Raw genomic sequence first — 17,930 nt, forward strand, 5'->3', positions numbered from 1 at the left:
GTTTGATTCCTTGCAATAGTTTTGCGATATAAAGATGGTGATATTAGAGTCATGCTAGTGGGTAGTTGTGGAGTAGTAGAAATACTTGTGTTGAGGTTTGTGATTCCCGTAGCCTGCACGTATGGTGAACCGTTATGTAACGAAGTCGGAGCATGAGGTATTTATTGATTGTCTTCCTTATGAGTGGCGGTCGGGGACGAGCGATGGTCTTTTCCTACCAATCTATCCCCCTAGGGGCATGCGTAGTAGTACTTTGCTTCGAGGGCTAATAAACTTTTGTAATAAGTATGTGAGTTCTTTACGACTAATGTTGAGTCCATGGATTATACGCACTCTCACCCTTCCACCATTGCTAGCCTCTCTAGTACCGCACAACTTTCGCCGGTACCATGAACCCACCATATACCTTCCTCAAAACATCCACCATACCTACATATCATGGCATTTCCATAGCCATTCCGAGATATGTTGCCATGCAACTTCCATCATCATCATATACATGACTTGAGCATTCATTATCATATTGCTTTGCATGATCGTAAGATAGCTAGCATGATGTTTTCATGGCTTGTCCATTTTTTGATGTCATTGCTACACTAGATCATTGCACATCCCGGTACACCGCCAGAGGCATCCATATAGAATCATACTTTGTTCTAGACATCGAGTTGTAAGTAAATAAAAGTGTGATGATCATCATTATTAGAGCATTGCCCCAGTGAGGAAAGGATGATGGAGACTATGATTCCCCCATAAGTCGGGATGAAACTCCGGACTTTACAAAAAAATAAAAGAGGCCAAATAAGCAAAAAAAGAGGCCAAAGAAGCCCACCAAAAAAATAAAAAATAAATAAAAACAAAAAATGAGAGAAAAAGAGAGAAGGGGCAGTGCTACTATCCTTTTTCCACACTTGTGCTTCAAAGTAGCACCATGTTCTTCATATAGAGAGTCTCTTGAGTTATCACTTTCATATACTAGTGGGAATTTTCATTATAGAACTTGGCTTGTATATTCCGATGATGGGCTTCCTCAAATCCCCGAGGTCTTCATGATCAAGCAAGTTGGATGCACACCCACTTAGTTTCAATTTGAGCTTTCATATACTTATAGCTCTAGTGCATCCGTTGCATGGCAATCCCTACTCACTCACATTGATATATATTGATGGGCATCTCCATAGCCTGTTGATATGTTGGGGAACGTAGCAGAATTTTAAAATTTTCTACGCATCACCAAGATCAATCTATGGAGTCATCTAGCAACGAGGGAGAGGGGAGTGCATCTACATACCCTTGTAGATCGCGAGCGGAAGCGTTCAAGAGAACGGGGTTGATGGAGTCGTACTCGTCGTGATCCAAATCACCGATGACCTAGCGCCGAACGGATGGTACCTCCGTGTTCAACACACGTACGGTTGGTAAGACGTCTCCTCCAACTTGATCCAGCAAGGGGGAAGGAGGGGTTGATGGAGATCCAGCAGCACGACGGCGTGGTGGTGGAAGCAACGGTGATCTCGGCAGGGCTTCGCCAAGCTCAGGGAGAGGGAGAAGTGTCACGGGAGGGAGAGGGAGGCGCCAGGGGCTAGGGTGCGGCTGCCCTCCCTCCCCCCACTATATATAGGACCCCTAAGGGGGGGCGCCGGCCCTAGGACATGCAATCTCCAAGGGGGGGCAAGGGGGGTGGAGTGCCCCCCAAGCCAAGTGGGGCGCCCCCACCCCTAGGGTTTCCAACCCTAGGCGCAAGGGGAGGCCCATGGGGGGCGCACCAGCCCACTAGGGGCTTGTTCCCCTCCCACTTCAGCCCATGGGGCCCTCCAGGATAGGTGGCCCCACCCGGTGGACCCCCGGGACCCTTCCGGTGGTCCCGGTACAATACCGATTACCCTCGAAACTTTCCCGATGGCCGAAACTTGACTTCCTATATATAAATCTTCACCTCCGGACCATTCTGGAACTCCTCGTGACGTCTGGGATCTCATCCGGGACTCCGAACAACTTTCGGGTTACCGTATACTAATATCTCAACAACCCTAGCGTCACCGAACCTTAAGTGTGTAGACCCTACGGGTTCGGGAGACATGCAGACATGACCGAGACGACTCTCCGGTCAATAACCAACAGCGGGATCTGGATACCCATGTTGGCTCCCACATCCTCCTCGATGATCTTATCGGATGAACCACGATGTCGAGGATTCAATCAACCCCGTATACAATTCCCTTTGTCAATCGGTACGTTACTTGCCCGAGACTTGATCGTCGGTATCCCAATACCTCGTTCAATCTCGTTACCGGCAAGTCACTTTACTCGTACCGTAATGCATGATCCCGTGATCAACCACTTGGTCACATTGAGCTCATTATGATGATGCAGTACCGAGTGGGCCCAGAGATACCTCTCCGTCATACGGAGTGACAAATCCCAGTCTCGATTCGTGCCAACCCAACAGACACTTTCGGAGATACCCGTAGTGTACCTTTATAGTCACCTAGTTACGTTGTGGTGTTTGTCACACCCAAAGCACTCCTACGGTATTCGGGAGTTGCACAATCTCATGGTCTAAGGAAATGATACTTGACATTCGGAAAAGCTATAGCAAACGAACTACACGATCTTTGAGCTATGCTTAGGATTGGGTCTTGTCCATCACATCATTCTCCTAATGATGTGATCCCATTATCAATGACATCCAATGTCCATAGTCAGGAAACCATGACTATCTTTTGATCAACGAGCTAGTCAACTAGAGGCTCACTAGGGACGTGTTGTGGTCTATTTATTCACACATGTATTACGATTTCCGGATAACACAATTGTAGCATGAACAATAGATAATTATCATGAACAAGGAAATATAATAATAACCATTTTATTATTACCTCTAGGGCATATTTCCAACAGTCTCCCACTTGCACTAGAGTTCTGGTGTTGATCATTGTGATGAATCGAACACCCATACAGTTCTGGTGTTGATCATGTTTTGCTCTAGGGAGAGGTTTAGTCAACGGATCTGCCACATTCGGGTCCGTATGTACTTTACAAATATCTATGTCTTCATTTTGAACACTTTCACGAATGGAGTTGAAGCGACGCTTGATATGCCTGGTCTTCCTGTGAAACCTGGGCTCCTTGGCAAGGGCAATAGCTCCAGTGTTGTCACAGAAGAGAGTCATCGGGCCCGACGCATTGGGAATGACTCCTAGGTCGGTAATGAACTCCTTCACCCAGATTGCTTCTTGTGCTTCCTCCGAGGCTGCCATGTACTCCGCTTCACATGTAGATCCCGCCCCAACGCTTTGCTTGCAACTGCACCAGCTTACTGCCCCACCATTCAAAATATACACGTATCCGGTTTGTGACTTAGATTCATCCATATCTGTGTCGAAGCTAGCATCGAAGTAACCCTTTACGACGAGCTCTTCGTCACCTCCATAAACGAGAAACATATCCTTAGTCCTCTTCAGGTACTTCAGGATATTCTTGACCGCTGTCCAGTGTTCCATGCCGGGATTACTTTGGTACCTTCCTACCAAACTTACGGCAAGGTTTACATCAAGTCTGGTACACAGCATAGCGTACATGATAGACCCTATGGTCGAGGCATAGGGGACGACACTCATCTTTTCTCTATCTTCTGCTGTGGTCGGGCATTGAGCCGTGCTCAATCTCGTACCTTGCAATACAGGCAAGAACCCCTTCTTTGACTGATCCATATTGAACTTCTTCAATATCTTGTCAAGGTACGTACTCTGTGAAAGACCAATGAGGCGTCTCGATCTATCTCTATAGATCTTGATGCCTAATATGTAAGCAGCCTCTCCAAGATCCTTCATTGAAAAACACTTGTTCAAGTAGGCCTTTATGCTTTCCAAGAATTCTATATCATTTCCCATCAACAGTATGTCATCCACATACAATATGAGAAATGCTACAGAGCTCCCACTCACTTTCTTGTAAATGCAGGCCTCTCCATAAGTCTGCGTAAACCCAAACGCTTTGATCATCTCATCAAAATGAATGTTCCAACTCTGAGATGCTTGCACCAGCCCATAGATCGAGCATTGGAGTTTGCACACCTTGTCAGCATTCTTAGGATCGACAAAACCTTCCGTCTACATCATATACAGTTCTTCCTTAAGGAAACCATTAAGGAATGCCGTATTAACGTCCATTTGCCATATCTCATAATCATAGAATGCGGCAATTGCTAACATGATTTGGACGGACTTCAGCTTCGCTATGGGTGAGAAAGTATCATCGTAGTCAACCCCTTGAACTTGTCGATAACCCTTAGCGACAAGCCGAGCTTTATAGATGGTTACATTACCATCCGCGTCTGTCTTCTTCTTAAAGATCCATTTATTTTCTATGGCTCGCCGATCATCAGGCAAGTCAGTCAAAGTCCATACTACGTTTTCATACATGGATCCTTTCTCGGATTTCATGGCTTCCAGCCATTTGTCGGAATCTGGGCCCACCATCGCTTCCTCATAGTTCAAAGGTTCACCGTTGTCTAACAACATGATTTCCAGGACAGGGTTGCCATACCACTCTGGTGCGGAACGTGTCCTTGTGGACCTATGAAGTTCAGTAGCAACTTGATCTGAAGTTTCATGATCATCATCATTAACTTCCTCTTTAGTCGGTGCAGGCACCTCAGGAACATTTTCTTGAGCTGCGCCACTTACCGGTTCAAGAGGTAATACTTCATCGAGTTCTACTTTCCTCCCACTTACTTCTTTCGAGAGAAACTCTTTCTCTAGAAAGGATCCATTCTTGGCAACAAAGATCTTGCCTTCGGATCTGAGGTAGAAGGTATACCCAATAGTTTCTTTAGGGTATCCTATGAAGACGCATTTTTCCGACTTGGGTTCGAGCTTTTCAGGTTGAAGTTTCTTGACATAAGCATCGCATCCCCAAACTTTTAGAAACGACATCTTAGGTTTCTTCCCAAACCATAATTGATACGGTGTCATCTCAATGGATTTCGAAGGAGCCCTATTTAAAGTGAATGTGGCAGTCTCTAAAGCATAGCCCCAAAATGACAGCGGTAGATCGGTAAGAGACATCATAGATCGCACTATATCCAATAGAGTGCGATTACGACGTTCGGACACACCATTACGCTGAGGTGTTCCAGGCGGCGTGAGTTGTGAAACTATTTCACATTTCCTTAAGTGTGTGCCAAATTCGTGACTCAAGTATTCTCCCCCACGACCTGATCGCAAGAACTTGATTTTCCTGTCACGTTGATTCTCAACCTCACTCTGAAATTCCTTGAACTTTTCAAAGGTCTCAGACTTGTGTTTCATTAAGTAGACATACCCATATCTACTCAAGTCATCAGTGAGGGTGAGAACATAACGATAGCCACCGCGAGCCTCAACACTCATTGGACCGCACACATCAGTATGTATGATTTCCAATAAGTTGTTCGCTCGCTCCATTGTTCCTGAGAACAGAGTCCTGGTCATTTTACCCATAAGGCATGGTTCGCATGTGTCAAATGATTCGTAATCAAGAGACTCCAAAAGTCCATCTGCATGGAGCTTCTTCATGCGTTTGACACCTATGTGACCAAGGCGGCAGTGCCACAAGTATGTGGGACTATCATTATCAACCTTACATCTTTTGGTATTCACACTATGAATATGTGTAACATTACGCTCGAGATTCATTAAGAATAAACCATTCACCAGCGGAGCATGACCATAAAACATATGTCTCATATAAATAGAACAACCATTATTCTTGGATTTAAATGAGTAGCCATCTCGAATTAAACGAGATCCTGATACAATGTTCATGCTCAAAGCTGGCACTAAATAACAATTATTGAGGTTTAAAACTAATCCCGTAGGTAAATGTAGAGGTAGCGTGCCGACGGCGATCACATCGACCTTGGAACCATTCCCGACGCGCATCGTCACCTCGTCCTTCGCCAGTCTCTGCATATTCCGCAGCTCCTGCTTTGAGTTACAAATGTGAGCAACCGCACCGGTATCAAATACCCAGGAGCTACTACAAGTACTGGTAAGGTACACATCAATTACATGTATATCACATATACCTTTAGTGTTGCCGGCCTTCTTGTCTGCTAAGTATTTGGGGCAGTTCCGCTTCCAGTGACCACTTCCCTTGCAATAAAAACACTCAGTCTCAGGCTTGGGTCCATTCTTTGACTTCTTCCCGGCAGCTTGCTTACCGGGCGCGGCAACTCCCTTGCCGTCCTTCTTGAAGTTCTTTTTACCCTTGCCTTTCTTGAACTTAGTGGTTTTCTTTACCATCAACACTTGATGTTCCTTTTTGATTTCCACCTCTGCTGATTTCAGCATTGAATATACCTCAGGAATGGTCCTTTCCATCCCCTGCATATTGAAGTTCATCACAAAGCTCTTGTAGATCGGTGGAAGCGACTGAAGGATTCTGTCAATGACTGCGTTATCAGGGAGATTAACTCCCAGCTGAGTCAAGCGGTTATGCAGCCTAGACATTTTGAGTATGTGCTCACTGACAGAACTATTTTCCTCCATCTTACAACTGAAGAACTTGTCGGAGACTTCATATCTCTCGACCCGGGCATGAGCTTGGAAAACCATTTTCAGCTCTTTGAACATCTCATATGCTCCATGTCTCTCAAAACGCTTTTGGAGCCCCGGTTCTAAGTTGTAAAGCATGCCGCACTGAACGAGGGAGTAATCATCAGCACGTGACTGCCAAGCGTTCATAACGTCTTGGTTCTCTGGGATGGGTGCGTCACCTAGCGGTGCTTCTAGGACATAACCTTTCTTGGCAGCTATGAGGATGATCCTCAGGTTCCGGACCCAGTCTGTATAGTTGCTGCCATCATCTTTCAGCTTGGTTTTCTCTAGGAACGCGTTGAAGTTGAGGACAACGTGGGGCATTTGATCTACAAGACATATTGTAAAGATTTTAGACTAAGTTCATGATAATTAAGTTCATCTAATCAAATTATTCAATGAACTCACACTCAGATAGACATCCCTCTAGTCATCTAAGTGAAACATGATCCGAGTCAACTAGGCCGTGTCCGATCATCACGTGAGACGGACTAGTCAACATCAGTGAACATCTTCATGTTGATCGTATCTTCTATACGACTCATGCTCGACCTTTCGGTCTTCCGTGTTCCGAGGCCATGTCTGTACATGCTAGGCTCGTCAAGTCAACCTAAGTGTATTGCGTGTGTAAATCTGGCTTACACCCGTTGTATTCGAACGTTAGAATCTATCACACCCGATCATCATGTGGTGCTTCGAAACAACGAACCTTCGCAACGGTGCACCGTTAGGGGGAACACTTTCTTGAAATTATTACAAGGGATCATCTTATTTAAGCTACCATTGTTCTAAGCAAATAGGATGTAAAACATGATGAACATCACATGCAATCAAATAGTGACATGATATGGCCAATATCATTTGCTCCTTTTGATCTCCATCTTCGGGGCTCCATGATCATCGTTGTCACCGACATGACACCATGATCTCCATCATCGTGTCTTCTTGAAGTTGTCTCGTCATCTATTACTTCTACTACTATGGCTAACGCTTTAGCAATAAAGTAAAGTAATTACATGACGTTTATGTTGACACGTAGGTCATAAATAAATTAAGACAACTCCTATGGCTCCTGCCGGTTGTCATACTCATCAACATGCAAGTCGTGATTCCTATTACAAGAACATGATCAATCTCATACATCACATATATCATTCATCACATCCTTTTGGCCATATCACATCACATGGCACATGCTGCAAAAACAAGTTAGACGTCCTCTAATTGTTGTTGCAAGTTTTTACGTGGCTGCTATAGGTTTCTAGCAAGAACGTTTCTTACCTACACCAAAACCACAACGTGATATGCCAATTTCTATTTACCCTTCATAAGGACCCTTTTCATCGAATCCGATCCGACTAAAGTGGGAGAGACAGACACCCCCCAGCCACCTTAAGCTACTAGTGCATGTCAATCGGTGGAACCAATCTCACGTAAGCGTACGTGTAAGGTCGGTCCGGGCCGCTTCATCCCACGATGCCGCCGAATCAATATAAGACTAGTAACGGCAAGTAAATTGACAATATCGATGCCCACAACTGCTTTGTGTTCTACTCGTGCATAGAAACTACGCATAGACCTAGCTCATGATGCCACTGTTGGGGAACGTAGCAGAATTTTAAAATTTTCTACGCATCACCAAGATCAATCTATGGAGTCCTCTAGCAACGAGGGAGAGGGGAGTGCATCTACATACCCTTGTAGATCGCGAGCGGAAGCGTTCAAGAGAACGGGGTTGATGGAGTCGTACTCGTCGTGATCCAAATCACCGATGACCTAGCGCCGAACGGATGGCACCTCCGCGTTCAACACACGTACGGTTGGGAAGACGTCTCCTCCAACTTGATCCAGCAAGGGGGAAGGAGAGGTTGATGGAGATCCAGCAGCACGACGACGTGGTGGTGGAAGCAACGGTGATCTCGGCAGGGCTTCGCCAAACTCAGGGAGAGGGAGAAGTGTCACGGGAGGGAGAGGGAGGCGCCAGGGGCTAGGGTGCGGCTGCCCTCCCTCCCCCCACTATATATAGGACCCCTAAGGGGGGCGCCGGCCCTAGGAGATGCAATCTCCAAGGGGGGCAGCGGCCAAGGGGGGTGGAGTGCCCCCCAAGCCAAGTGGGGCGCCCCCCACCCCTAGGGTTTCCAACCCTAGGCGCAGGGGGAGGCCCATGGGGGGCGCACCAGCCCACTAGGGGCTGGTTCCCCTCCCACTTCAGCCCATGGGGCCCTCCGGGATAGGTGGCCCCACCCGGTGGACCCCCGGGACCCTTCCGGTGGTCCCGGTACAATACCGATTACCCCTGAAACTTTCCCGATGGCCGAAACTTGACTTCCTATATATAAATCTTCACCTCCGGACCATTCCGGAACTCCTCGTGACGTCCGGGATCTCATCTGGGACTCCAAACAACTTTCGGGTTACCGTATACTAATATCTCAACAACCCTAGCGTCACCGAACCTTAAGTGTGTAGACCCTACGGGTTCGGGAGACATGCAGACATGACCGAGACGACTCTCCGGTCAATAACCAACAGCGGGAGCTGGATACCCATGTTGGCTCCCACATGCTCCTCGATGACCTTATCATATGAACCACGATGTCGAGGATTCAATCAACCCCGTATACAATTCCCTTTGTCAATCGGTACGTTACTTGCCCGAGACTCGATCGTCGGTATCCCAATACCTCGTTCAATCTCATTACCGACAAGTCACTTTACTCGTACCGTAATGCATGATCCCTTGATCAACCACTTGGTCACATTGAGCTCATTATGATGATGCATTACCGAGTGGGCCCAGAGATACCTCTTCGTCATACGGAGTGACAAATCCCAGTCTCGATTCGTGCCAACCCAACAGACACTTTCGGAGATACCCGTAGTGTACCTTTATAGTCACCCAGTTACGTTGTGACGTTTGGCACACCCAAAGCACTCCTACGGTATCCGGGAGTTGCACAATCTCATGGTCTAAGGAAATGATACTTGACATTCGGAAAAGCTATAGCAAACGAACTACACGATCTTTGAGCTATGCTTAGGATTGGGTCTTGTCCATCACATCATTCTCCTAATGATGTGATCCCGTTATCAATGACATCCAATGTCCATAGTCAGGAAACCATGACTATCTTTTGATCAACGAGCTAGTCAACTAGAGGCTCACTAGGGACGTGTTGTGGTCAATGTATTCACACATGTATTATGATTTCCGGATAACACAATTGTAGCATGAACAATAGACAATTATCATGAACAAGGAAATATAATAATAACCATTTTATTATTGCCTCTAGGGCATATTTCCAACATGATACGCCTAGTTGATGTGAGACTATCTTCTCTTTTTTGTCTTCTCCACAACCACCATTCTATTCCACCTATAGTGCTATGTCCATGGCTCATGCTCATGTATTGCGTGAGGGTTGAAAATGCTGAAGCACGTTAAAAAGTATGAACCAATTGCTTGGCTTGTCATCGGGGTTGTGCATGATGTGAATATTTTGTGTGGTGAAGATGGAGCATAGCCAGACTATATGATTTTGTAGGGATAACTTTCTTTGGCCATGTTATTTTGAAAAGACATGATTGCTTTATTAGTAGGCTTGAAGTATTATTGTTTTTATGTCAATTGATAGACTATTGCTATGAATCACTCGTATCTTAATATTCATGCCATGATTAGATTACATGATCAAGATTATGCTATGTAGCATTCCACATAAAAATTTATCTTTTTTATCATTTACCTGCTCGAGGACGAGCAGGAATTAAGCTTGGGGATGCTGATATGTCTCCGTCGTATCTATAATTTTTGATTGTTCCATGCCAATATTCTACAACTCTCATATACTTTTGGCAACTTTTTATACTATTTTTGGGACTAACGTATTGATCCAGTGCCCAGTGCCAGTTCGTGTTTGTTGTATGTTTTTTGTTTCGCAGAATATCCATATCAAACAGAGTCCAAACGGGATAAAAACTGACGGAGATTTTTTTGAATATATATGATTTTTGGGAAGAAAAATCCAAGCGAGACGGCGCCCGAGGTGGCCACGAGGCAGGGGGGCGCACCCCTGACCCTCGTGGGCCACCTATAAGGCGGTTGATGCCCTTATTTCACCGCAAGAAAGCTAATATCCGGATAGAGATCGTGTTAGAATTTCAGCCCAATCGGAGTTACGGATCTCCGGGAATATAAGAAACGGTGAAAGGGAAGAATCAGAGAACGCATAAACAGAGAGAGATAGAGAGACATATCCAATCTCGGAGGGGCTCTCGCCCCTCCCATGCCATGGATGCCAAGGACCAGAGGGGAAACCCTTCTCCCTTCTAGGGAGGAGGTCAAGGAAGAAGAATAAGGAGGGGGCTCTCTCCCCCTCGCTTCCGGTGGCACCGGAGTGCCACCGGGGGCCATCATCATCACCACGATCTACACCAACACCTCTGCCATGTTCACCAACATCTCCATCACCTTCCCCCCCTCTATCTACAGCGGTCCACTCTCCCGCAACCCGCTGTACCCTCTACTTGAACATGGTGCTTTATGCTTCATATTATTATTCAATGATGTGTTGCCATCCTATGATGTCTGAGTAGATTTTTGTTGTCCTATCGGTGGTTGATGGATTGCTATGATTGATTTAATTTGCTTGTGGTTATGTTGCTGTCCTTTGGTGCCCATCATATGATTACGCGCGTGGATCACACCCTAGGGTTAGTTGTATGTTGATAGGACTATGTATTGGAGGGCAAGAGTGACAGAAGCTTCAACCTAGCATAGAAATTGATGCATACGAGATTGAAGGGGGACTAATATATCTTAATGCTATGGTTGGGTTTTACCTTAATGAACATTAGTAGTTGCAGATGCTTGCTAATAGTTCCAATCATAAGTGCATAGAATTCCAAGTCAGGGATGACATGCTAGCAGTGGCCTCTCCCACATAATACTTGCTATCGGTCTAGTAAAGTAGTCAATTGCCTAGGGGCAATTTCGCAACTCCTACCACCAATTTTCCACACTCGCTATATTTACTTTATTGTTTCTTAATCTAAACAGCCCCTACCTTTTATTTACTTGCTCTTTATTATCTTGCAAACCTATCCAACAACACCTACAAAGTACTTCTAGTTCCATATTTGTTTTAGGTAAAGCGAACGTCAAGCGTGCGTAGAGTTTTTATCGGTGGTCGATAGAACTTGAGGGAATATTTGTTCTACCTTTAGCTCCTCGTTGGGTTCGACACTCTTACTTATCGAAAACTGTTGCGATCCCCTATACTTGTGGGTTATCACTGCACTTTCTCCATTTGAGCTGAAACCTTATGCACCTTGGATTATGAGATTCCTCAGGACAAGGTCTTCACTCAAATACAAGGCTGATTTTCAGAATCACCTTAGCTATCTGCCCCCGATTGAAGTCCTCAAGCAGGCTTTTGCTTCAACTGATGAAAAGGGCAAGGCTCCTGCTATCATTAATGAAGGCATTAGTCTATTGGATGGTTAGTTTCGCAAAGTTGCATCTTATTCCACCAATGATGACTCTGCCACACATGACTCTGCTGCCAATGCACCCAAGTCTACTCCCCAAGCCACTGATCCTCGTGTGATGACTGACCGTGAGCTTCTGCTAAGTCTTCACCAGAAGGTGGATCGAAACCATAAATGGGTTAAGCGTCAGTTTGGTTCATTTCTTCACAACATGACTGCTACACACAATGCAGTGAAGAAAAACCATTACTACCTCCATGAAGTTTTCGGTCGCACCTGGGCCATTCTGTCACATCTGTATGGTGAAGAAGATATGGGTCTCAAGGAAGATTTTGACTGGTCTGCACCTCCACCGAAGAAATACAAGAAGGTCAAGGTTCCTCCTTTGGTGTCCAGCTCCTATTCTTCATCGCGCGACACCGACGAGCATGAAGACTTGGACGACACTGCAGCAGGCCCTTCCACGACAAACGACCCCAACAACGCTGGTGCTCCTTCATCAACTTGATATTCTTCAGGGGCGTTAGTCCTCATTTTCGATCCTTTTGGTCATTCGATGACAAAGGGGGAGAATTTTGAGTTAGTCTTCAAGCGGGTCTGTCTATATGGGTGGCTTTTTGCTAAGTTACAACTCTCGTTCTTCTGAAACTTTATTGGATCGAGTTGTAAACTTAAACTCGATGGTGCTCTAATACTTTTGATGTGTTTTTCTGCATGCTTATTTCTCATATATGTTAATGCACGCATGCTGAATTACATCAGTCACCATATTTCATCATGCATTCCAAATTCTTCATTATGATATGTCAAATGCGTGTATGAATTACAAGATATAGGGGGAGATCTCCATGATTCAACTCTTCAAGTGTGCATTGCTTCAAATGCAAATTCCTCACTATGCACATCTTCAGGGGGAGTTCTTGTATATCTTGCAATCAAATTCCTCAATATCAGTATTTACACTTCATATGTTTATCCCCGTTGAAAACTTAACCTATATTGTCATCAATCACCAAAAAGGGGGAGATTGTAAGTGCATCTAGTGCCCCTTAGTGATTTTGGTGTATTGAAGACTTATAGGTTAAGGGATTAATGCGTTTGTGAGTGTACACAGGTCTATAAGTCTATGAGGAGTTTGATAGTTATAAAGAAAGTCGACCCCTGAAAATGAAGTTCTTCGACTGAAGACTTTGAATTTTTGAAGACTTTCTGAAGACTTTGAAAGTGAAGAAATTGGTGTGACCTTGAAGACTTGGCATTCATTCGAGGAACATGAAGCGTGAAGACTTTTTGTTTTCGTAGTTTCTTTTTCTCTTTCTTGAGTCATAGGAAACACCGTACTATTAAAGGGGGTCGAGGAAATACTAAGGAAAAATTTCCATGTGATGCTCAACTCAAAATCCTACACCTACCAATCCCTTTGAGTGAAGCCATTGGAAATCTCATACAGTTCAGTCATATTCTTCAGTGATAGAGACGAAGTTCTTCTTGTCTCTGAGGAATTTGTTCTGACTGAGGAGTTAGGAATTCGCCAGTGCGGATTGCCTACACAGTGAGGAACATGATAGCCCTAAGGATTTTGCTACTCAAAATTCCGACCGTTGTTGTGCTATGCGCCAGTTGTCCCAAAATATCTACCCACCTAACGGTCATATCATTGAAGGGCATTTATGTCTTATCATGTCGGGCTGCTCCCTAGGCTATAAATAGCCACCCCTACAACCACTAGCCGGTTGGCTGCTCCGAGAGAAACTGACACTTGTCATTTGAGAGCATCCCATCCTCCGAGGACTTTGAGCGAAAATCATCAAGTGAGGAAAACCCAAACCCAAACACCTACAAACCCCAAGTGATTGAGCATCACTGAAGAGATTGATCCTGCGTGGATCCGACGCTTGTTACCTTTGAAGACTGTGCTTCTTCCAGATGGTTAGGCATCAAGGTCTAGAGCATCCAAGAGAAATTGTGGATCACCGAGTGACCAAGTTTGTGAAGGTTCGGAAGTCACCTGAAGACTTGCCACTAGTGATTGGGCGAGGTCTGTGTGACCTTAGCTCAAGGAGAATACGGTGAGGACTGTGTGTCCAGGACTGTGTGTCCTCAGGTTTAAATACCTAGTCGCTCCAACCAGATGTACAACTGAGACAGCAGTTGGAACTGGTCTACCAAATCATTGTCTTCACCAAGCTCACTGGTTCTATTTCCTCAACTCTTTCATTTCCTCATATCTGTGTTTGAAGACTTTGACTGAAGACTTTCTCTATTTCCTCAGTTCAATTTCTTCAGTCGGTTTGTCTTCATCCTGTGTAATCCTGTGCTTACGCTTTCTGTACTCTGTGCCTGTCTTCATTTCATCATGATGACTATGCTTGTGTTCTGTTGTGTTTACTTTTGAGTACTTATTCCGCTGCTAGTAGTTCTTCGCTAAGGAATTTCCTCTCCTGCAAATTCCTCAGTGAAGAATTCATAAAAATCGCCTATTCACCCCCCTCTAGTCGATATAACGCACTTTCAGCGGTGTACCAGGATATGCAATGAATCAAGAGTGACATGTATGAAAAATTAGCATGGTGGCTTTGCCACAAATACGATGTCAACTACGTGATCATGCAAGGCAATATGACAGTGATGATGCGTGTCATAATAAACGGGACGGTGGAAAGTTGCATGGCAATATATCTCGGAATGGCTATGGAAATGCCATAATAGGTAGTACGGTGGCTGTTTTGAGGAAGATATAAGGAGGTTTATGTGTGATAGAGCGTATCGTATCACGGGGTTTGGATGCACTGGCGAAGTTTGCACCAACTCTCAAGGCGAGAGAGGGCAATGCACGGTACCGAAGAGGCTAGCAATGATGGAAGGGTGAGAGTGCATAATATTCATGGACTCACATTAGTCATAAAGAACTCATATACTTATTGCAAAAGTTTATTAGCCCTCGAAGCAAAGTACTAATACGCATGCCCCTAGGGGGATAGATTGGTAGGAAAAGACCATCGCTCGTCCCCGGCCGCCACTCATAAGGAAAGCAATCAAAGAACACCCCATGCTTCAAATTTTCCACACAAAATTTACCATACGTGCATGCTACGGGACTTGCCAACCTCAACACAAGCATTTCTCAGTTTCACAATTACTCAACTAGCACGACTCTAATATTACCACCTTTATATCTCAAAACAATTATCAAGTATCAAACTTCTCATAGTATTCAATGCACGTATGGTACTGTTTTGAACTCATTATAAATTCATATTGGTGTAAAAAAATATCTACTTTATTCCAACTTATCTGTGGTTCATACCCTCCGATACTACTCATAGATTCATCAAAATAAGAAAACAACACATGGAAAACAGAATCTGTCAAAAACAGAACAGTCTGTAGTAATCTGGATCAAACGTATACTTCTGGAACCCCCAAAATTCTAAAATAAATAGCTGGACGTGAGGAATTTATCTATTAATCATCTGAAAAAAGAATCAACTAAGTAGCATTCTCCAGTAAAACATAGCAGCAAATCGCGTGAGCGCTAAAGTTTCTGTTTTTTACAGCAAGATCGCAAAGACTTTCCCCAAGTCTTCCCAAAGGTTCTACTTGGCACAAACACTAATTAAAACTTAAAAACTCAATCATAACAGAGGCTAGATAAATTATTTATTACTAAACAGGAACAAAAAACAAGGAACAAAAATAAAATCGGGTTGCCTCCCAACAAGCGCTATCGTTTAACGCCCCTAGCTAGGCATGATGATTTCAATGATGCTCACATAAAAGATAAGAATTGAAATATAAAGAGAGCATCATGAAGAATATGACTAGCACATTTGAGTCTAACCCACTTCCTATGCATAGGGATTTTGTGATCAAACAACTTATGGGAACAATAATCAACTAGCATAGGAAGGCAAAACAAGCATAGCTTCAAAATTTTCAACATGTAGAGAGGAAACTTGATATTATTGCAATTCCTACAAGCATATATTCCTCCCTCATAATAATTTTCAGTAGCATCATGAATTAATTCAACAATATAACTATCACATAAAGCATTCTTTTCATGATCTACAAGCATAGAAAATTTACTACTCTCCACATAAGCAAGATTCTTCTCAATCGGAGTAGTGGGGGTATCATAAAAAACTCGAATACTACAAATTGTTTCCACATTGGAAGAGTAATATTCAGTAAAAGGGTAATCATAATCATGACAAGTTTTAATATAATCATCACTACTTTTTATAGCATACGTGTCATCACAATAATCATCATAAGTAGCAACTTTGTTCTCATCATAATCAATTGAAACCTCTTCCAAGATAGTGGAATCATTACTAAATAAAGTCATGACCTCTCCAAATCCACTTTCATAATTGTCACAATAAGATTCAACATCCTCCAAAATAGTGGGATCATTACTTCCTAAAGTTGACACTCTTCCAACCCCACTTTCATCAATATAAGCATCATAAATAGGAGGCATGCTATCATCATAATAAATTTGCATATCAAAACTTGGGAGGTTAGACATATCATATTCATAAAACATAGCATCCCCAAGCTTGGGACAAACATTAATTGCAGCAAATACATTCTCAAACATGTCATTCTCATCAAACATGGCATCCCCAAGCTTGGGCCTTTTCATATCATAAGCATAATCACTCTCATCATTGATAGTATGGATAGCACCAATAGTATAATAATTATCATCATCACAATGAGTAATAGGAGCAACATCATTTGGGATGGATACCTCTTTACCTTTACTTCTCCGTCTTTTCTTTTTCTTCTTCACATTAAGTATGGGTTTATCCCTCTTTTTGGAGCTCCTTATTAATGAGATTTGTTGAATAGAAGGCTCCTCATCGTTCCCTAATTCATCATAAGAAATAATAGGAGAATATTGGGAAGTCTCTTCCCTTTCATTAGTATTCTCTTCATCTTCTATTTGTTTTCTTGTCTTTATGTAATTGGCAATATAAGGATTTTCAATGCAATTCACCGCACAATACATAAAAATTTCTTCTAGATCAAAATCAAGAAATCTATCAAGATTAAATTTTGGAATACCCTCAGTTATACGTTTCATTTCTTCATACCCCAAAATAAGACTAAGCTCTTTGTGATGCTCAAGGGTAATCAAGTTATCACACTTTTTGGACACGATTTGATCATGAAACAAATAGAATTGGATCTTTAAATGACCATGTTCATTGAAAAGTTCACAAGGATGGCAATAAATATTGAATCTTTCAGCACAATCATCTAGCCTTTCTTGCAACCATTTAATTTCCAAATACTTATGCCTCTTGCAAAATCTATCTTCCCTATTTGGTGTGTGCTTGCAAGCTCTATGTATTCCACAAAAGTTGACATGCTTATAAGAGACATTTTCATCATGACTAGTGCAATCATCATTATTACTATGGATATTCAAAGAGTTCAAACTAATAACATTGCAATCATGCTTATCATTCAAAGATTTAGTGCCAAACATTCTAATGCATTCTTCTTCTAACACTTTGGCACAATTATCGGAATCCTTATTTTCATGAAAGATATTAAAAAGATGAAGCATATGAGGTACCCTCAATTCCATTTTTTGTAGTTTTCTTTTATAAACTAAACTAGTGATAAAACAAGAAACAAAAAGATTCGATTGCAAGATCTAAAGATATACCTTCAAGCGCTAACCTCCCCGGCAACGGCGCCAGAAAAGAGCTTGATGTCTTCTACACAACCTTCTTCTTGTAGACGTTGTTGGGCCTCCAAGTGCAGAGGTTTGTAGGACAGCAGCAAATTTCCCTCAAGTGGATGACCTAAGGTTTATCAATCCGTGGGAGGCATAGG

This window comes from Triticum urartu, chromosome 5 (assembly GCF_003073215.2).
Source record: "Triticum urartu cultivar G1812 chromosome 5, Tu2.1, whole genome shotgun sequence".
Taxonomy (NCBI): Eukaryota; Viridiplantae; Streptophyta; class Magnoliopsida; order Poales; family Poaceae; genus Triticum; species Triticum urartu.